General features: G+C 42.0%; 1 protein-coding gene across 4 annotated transcripts in view; it reads right to left on the bottom strand.

Moving 5' to 3' along the window:
- The window catches only part of DICER1 (dicer 1, ribonuclease type III), a 46,008-nt gene extending 43,203 nt beyond the window's left edge, over window positions 1-2,805 (bottom strand). For 3 of the 4 annotated variants that reach the window (XM_014543654.1, XM_005871158.2, XM_014543656.1), the window contains exons 1-2: window positions 2,742-2,805; window positions 1,732-1,830 (exon numbers count right to left, since the gene is read on the bottom strand). The gene's annotated coding sequence lies outside the window, so the exon portion shown is untranslated. The remainder of the gene's footprint in view (window positions 1-1,731; window positions 1,831-2,741) is intronic. The other variant, XM_014543655.1, reaches the window with a different exon arrangement.
- Window positions 2,806-6,178: the final 3,373 nt, after the last annotated feature.

Raw genomic sequence — 6,178 nt, 5'->3', positions numbered from 1 at the left:
AAGAGAAGAGGGCAACAATGCCTATAAAACTCCAACTACACCTCCCTCCACCAGCACAGCCAGGAATCAGCAGGACCCCTCCTCCCTACCACTGTCACGTGTCACCATTCCTTCTCATATAGATGACATCAGTAATTATGATCATTAATAACTCCGGGAAAAACTTTCCAAAAACAAATGAGAAGAATGTTCCATTTTTTTTAAAGGGAGGTCTGTATTCTTCAAAAATGTATCTTAAAATACAAGAAGAAAAAAAGAAAGAAAATGTTCCAGATTAAAGAAGACTACAGGAGACATAACAGCTAAGTGCAGAAACTCATCTCCCGTGTCAATGGCAGATCCACGCCTTAAAGTCCATTCCTGAGCCCAGTGAAGAAACTGCAGAAAACGGCAGTCAAACTCACTGCAGTGCGGCTCGGGGCTGTGTGAGAATAGCCTTCTTCTTAGGAAATATGCACTGAAGATTTAGTGGTGAAGGGCCATGATATATGCAACTTATTCTCAGATGGTTCAGAAAGAGAAACCAGGTATAGATATACAGTGTGTGGGTGCAACTGATACAGCAAGTGGGGCAAATGGGTAACGCATGTATTCTTTGTCCTATTCTTATCCTGAACTTTTCCTTTAAGACTGAAATTATTTCCAAATAAAGAGTTCTAAAAAGTAAATAAATACGACCAACTAAGCCAGGATTTCCTTGAGTACAGGAGCTTTATGCCTCACACACACTGTGTCACCCACAGCACCGGATCACACCAGGCCAGGGCAAACCAGCACCCAGTCCGCAGAATGAAAACAATGCCCACATGAGTGACATGAAAACCTCCAAACGGCCTCTCTGCCTTTCATAATGTAGACCACATTGCGCTTGTTCAGACACCACACACACCTTATTCTTCTACTGGCACACATGCTCCACAGAACAAGATGTACACCTCACTGTCCACAGCTCTGAACTTGCCTGGTGCGTGTACCAGGTATACAGTTAAATCAGTGGTTCTCAACCTTCCTAATGCCGCGACCCTTTATTAATACAGTTCCTCATGTTATGGTGACCCCCAATTTCATTGTTACAAACTGAACATAACTAAAGCATAGTGATTAATCACAAAAACAATATGTGTAGAGCAGAATCACAGGCGGCTCAAAACCTCTATCTATTTGGCTTGGAAATCCACACCACCGTTCCTCCCGGCCTTGGAGGTGTAACGAGAGAAGACTAGCAAGGAAATGGAGGACAGCCATTTAGCCCTCCCAGTTATAGTTTCCATGAGGTTATAACATTTACACTAATTGTCATTCTTTCAGTATACAGGGGCTGGCCCCGGTAATATACTTCCTATTTAGGGAAAGCAGATCCAAGATTTAAAAATTCAACAGGTAATCCAATCATGTGAAAACAGAAGAACCTATAATTCTGCCCATTTCGACTTTCTTTGGCACGGTGAAATGGATTTTCCCCCTCACTCGGCCTTAATGAAATGCTCTGAATCCCTGCTGGTAAGTGAAAGTGCTAGTTCATAGATGAACTGACTACAGTAACTGCCTTAGCAGCGCCAACAGTAACTCCACGTGACTGTTTTTCAATCACAGATTTTAAATTTCTGGTCAAACAATTTACACTCATGAAATTGGTGAGGCTGTTTCATAGTTTCCATATATTAAAACAACTTAGCACAACACACGATAAACTCTTCTCCACTTCCCACACAGGTTACGTCGCGGGTTTACCGTTTTAATGTGTGATCTCTGTGTTGCTGTTGTCTGCACTGCATTGTGACATTGTGACAGCAGTTTATTGGAAAATCACAGCATGCCCATGCTTCTGCTCTAAAAACAAATGCAAAATAGCCAATTTTAAGATTCCTGTACTTAAACTGAATATAAACACATCTATAAGAGTGTCTTATTAATATGAAGAGTTGAATAAAGGCCATTATTTTTGTATTAAATTTTAAACAAAAGACATTTGGGTTATTTTAGGGTACCACATTATTCTAAAACAAAGAGCAAAAGAAGGAACAATAGCAGGCCTAATTCCAAGAGATGTGGGGGAAAGAAAAAAATTCAAGAACAGATTCTAAAATGAATACAAGGAAATAAAACGAAGTAAATAAATTCTAAAGATGAAGACTAGAACAATGAAAAAAATAAAAGAGTAAGTATGTGTTATTTCCTAAATTCACATACACAAATGAAATAACGAAGGTCGCCAGAAGAGGTCAGGCTGAAAAATCCAAATCATCTAGTAATAGGTCTTCAATATGTATATAAAATGTTATCAGCAATTTCAATTTCTCAAAATGAAACTGAAAACACAAATTCAAAAACAGTTAAGTCCACACTATAAACTAGTATAGAACTCATTTATGAATAAAAGAATTCAGAAACACAGTTCACCAATATTGTAGAGAAATTTAAATTTAGAGGTGGTTCTCCTAAAAGAGATTCTAAGTCAGAAACTAAGGAAGCACGAATTTGAACGTTTAATTGAATCAGCACACGTTGGCTCTGTGAGGGCTGACCCGAGTTCATTAGCGTACTGCAATGCTGCTACCAGCACAAGCTCGGGGAGAACAAATGGAGGGTCTCCTTTCACTTACCTAAGGGCAGTCTAGTTGTTTAAAGAACATTCCTGCGGAGGTTAAACTTGCTCATTCCATACACAAATTTACTTTGCTAGGAAGTTAACAAAGCAGAATGAGGGTACCTTAACACTATTGAAGTATGTACATATTTACCTCAAAATGCTGATTCTAAGTTCTTTCAGTTTCCAAGTCTGTATTAATTCATACCCTAGGTAACCTAAAAGCAATCAGAGAGAATATTTTAGAACATAAAACTCCATTTAAAAACCAAATTTAAGAAATTTCCTATTTAACAATAATGTTCATGTTTAACTTATGAGAATAAGATCCCTGATAAAATAATTTAGTTATCTATTGGGAGTCAAGAAAGCAGTACATGTCTGAAAGAGCTGCCCTTTAAAATTTCTATTTATTATGTTCTAATACAATTGAAAAGTTTTAAAAGTTGTTAGTATAATCCGGCATCAGGGAGAATTCTTGACAGTACATTACATTATCCCCCATAAAAACTGGCTTTAAAACTCCCAGACACCAGGGCAAGTCAGCATCACGCTGACACGAGCATGCAGGTTATCGCCCTAACTGCTCCTCAGTGTGCTTCCTAAAGCTGCCTGGAGCAATTCCAGTCTCGCTGCCACCTAAGAAGATGCAAGTCAATACACCACCATCACTCTCCCCTCTTCGCTAATGCATATTCGCCTTCTTTCTGGACGCACCATAACCAAAACAATAAACCAGTGATCCTTTAAAGTTCACTGCAGCCTCACTATGACTGCTGATTATCCCAACTACTTCCCTAGACAATCCTGTGTAGATACATGAGAACGTGAACATGCCAGATACAATCCAATAGGTCATGTTTTCTCATTTTAATTGATGAACACAACTTAAATTACAAACATGCAAAGTCCTGTTTGATAGGCCCCTTTTATAACTCTGAAAAAGACAAGCCACATACCAGACTCTCTGTCAAGTTTTAGAATAAACCAACAGACTGACCTCACATTAGCATCTAACCCACTCTATGGCTGTACCCTTTCACACCAAGGCTTGTCCCAACAGACAGCTAGCCTGCTCACCGGAAGGGTAAAGGCATCAGGAGCTTCCTGGTGCGCATTTTCAAAACTGGTAACAGAAAATTCCAGCTCATCCATTTCCTTGCATTAGTGTCCCAGATTCTGATACTCGAGCTTTACAAATATGAACGTCCAGACTTCAGTCCTACTCTTGTGAAGCCCAAATGCACTGCTCCCTACCATGAAGTCCCACCGTGAACAAAAGGAAAACAACATGAACACTGACATTAAAACACAGCCAAAAGCACTGGTGTCAACAGAAAAAACTAAGAAATGTTTGAAGAGCTTTTAGTTCCTAGTAAACAACCAAAAAAACAAGTCTGAGATGTTCTAAATTAAAATTACAGAGGCTAGAGAAAAAGACAGGAAGAACGGCCAGCCTGTGAATAGCTGTGAGCTGGCTCTAACAGGCTGCTCCTGCTCCTTGGCCCACGCTGGAATTTCGGATTAGTTTCCAGGGGGCTATTTCCTCGATTATTCTGAAGAGAACAGCCAGGCACCTCGGACCCCCAGGACCTGGGCTTCTTACTTACACCTGAGCTTCCCAAACTTGCCCACCGCCTACCCAAGGCTTCCCTGGGCCCGGAGCCCATCGCGGCCTGTCCAGCTCCACCTTCCCCTGGCCTCTTGGTCCAGAGCTCGTGTCGAGCCTTTCAAATTGGCTTCCATCTTTCTCCCTTACTTGATGTAGGAAAACGGCTGCAAAACTCCGACAAGGAACAGGCTGTCTTTGCAACCTAACCGTGCTGCTAGTGGTTTGTTTAGATTCCAGGCACCAAGACCCGTCTTCTTTTTTGCCTGCAATGGCCCAATAATCCCTTTCTTTTAAAGACTGTCAGCCATGGAAGTTAAAATTGTTTGTTTAACATAACAAATATGCTATGGCTTTCCAAAGCATTATTCTAACGCCATCAAAGCCTAAGGGACTAAAGGCACAGTCGCCTCTGGATACAGTGACAGCTTTATGTGGTGGCCCCTGTGGTTGCTGGTATAAGGGCAACATTAAAAATAAGAGGCTCCTTCCCCATCCTTTGTTTACAGAATTCTTCTCAGTCCTTTTCCAATGTATGTGAATCTTACACCTCTAGCTCTTCTCACTTATTTCTCAGGAATGTTTCTTAAGGGCCTGAGAGCCACCTCTGAAATGTAATCAAGAAAGATACCATGCAGCCCTGGCCAGGCGGTTCAGGGGGCTGGAGCATCACCCTACACCACAGGTTGGAGGTTTGGTTCCTAGTCAGGGCACATACCTGGGTTTTGGGCTCAATCCCAGTCAGGACACTTAAAGGGAGGCAACCAATTGGTTTCTCTCTCACATTGGTTTCTCTGTTTCTCTCTCCCCTTCCCCACTGCAATTCCCTTCCTCTCTTTCAAATCAGTAACATGTCAAATCAATGAGCATGTCCTCAGGTGAGGATTTACAATAAAGGAAGATAATGCCCAATCTCCAAGTTTCCTAGGAAAAGATGGGCCTAATTTGCCACCTGACTCCAAATTGCAAAACCTACCTCCACTGATAAAGATACAAGAAATTAGCAATTTATCTTGACAGCATGGAAGTAATAGGCTGTAGCCACTGTCTTCTCCAGCTGTAGTGGCTGACCTGATGCACATCCCATTCTGGTTCAATGTTCACTCACAATAAAATCGTTTTCTTCCCTTCTACCTTTTTGGAGAGATTTTCTGGGTTGCAAGATTTTGTTTCTAATTCTATTTTCACATCAGCTTTACAAAAAAACACCACGTCCAGTTCTCAAATAGTATGCCGTTGCGGCCAACGGTAAACTGTGGGGGAGGGGGGTGAGAGGATTAAGGAAAGACAGACAAGAGAATAATAGCTGGGTCTCGGTGGGACGCTGCCTCCCTGATGAGGAGACAGCGCCAGCGCCCACAAGCCGTGTCTTTATTTTATAGCAGATGCCACGAGGCAAAGTAGGGGCGTGATCACGTTGTTTACAGCATTCTCGTGAGTCTCAACCTCACTCAACTATATGCACCTGAACTCTACCACAAGGCACGTGGGGCTACGTGTTTGGACCATAGGTTCAAGCTTAATTGTGCTGGGAGGGCCCTGCCCTCCAGCTGGGACTTGCACGTGGCAATGAGAGGACCCTGTCCTTTCATTAGTCCGAGGCTTGAACCTGGCCAAAACACTGTAGCCGCGCCCCATAGTATGCATGCCAAATAACAAAATTCCATTTCATGGAACTTCCTAAAACATGCTACCCAACTATACTGGGGAAAGGAGTTTTAAAAAGAAGAGGGAGCTAAGTGAGCAAACAGCCTTATTAAAAAAGAAATCTGCGCATAGAAAGGATCCAAAGTTGTTTAACTCTTTTTAGATATATATATATATATATATACATATATACATATACACACACACACACACACACACATACTAGAGGCCTGGTGCACAAAAATTTGTGCACTCGGGGGGGTCCCTCAGGCCGGCCTGTGCCCTCTTGCAGTCTGGGACCCCTCAGGGGATGACCACCTGCTGGCTTAGGCCCA

Source organism: Myotis brandtii, unplaced genomic scaffold (genome assembly GCF_000412655.1).
Source record: "Myotis brandtii unplaced genomic scaffold, ASM41265v1 scaffold331, whole genome shotgun sequence".
In the NCBI taxonomy this organism is placed as follows: domain Eukaryota; kingdom Metazoa; phylum Chordata; class Mammalia; order Chiroptera; family Vespertilionidae; genus Myotis; species Myotis brandtii.
The sequence above is the reverse complement of the archived record's forward strand: the minus strand, read 5'-3'. Positions and strand labels throughout refer to the sequence as shown.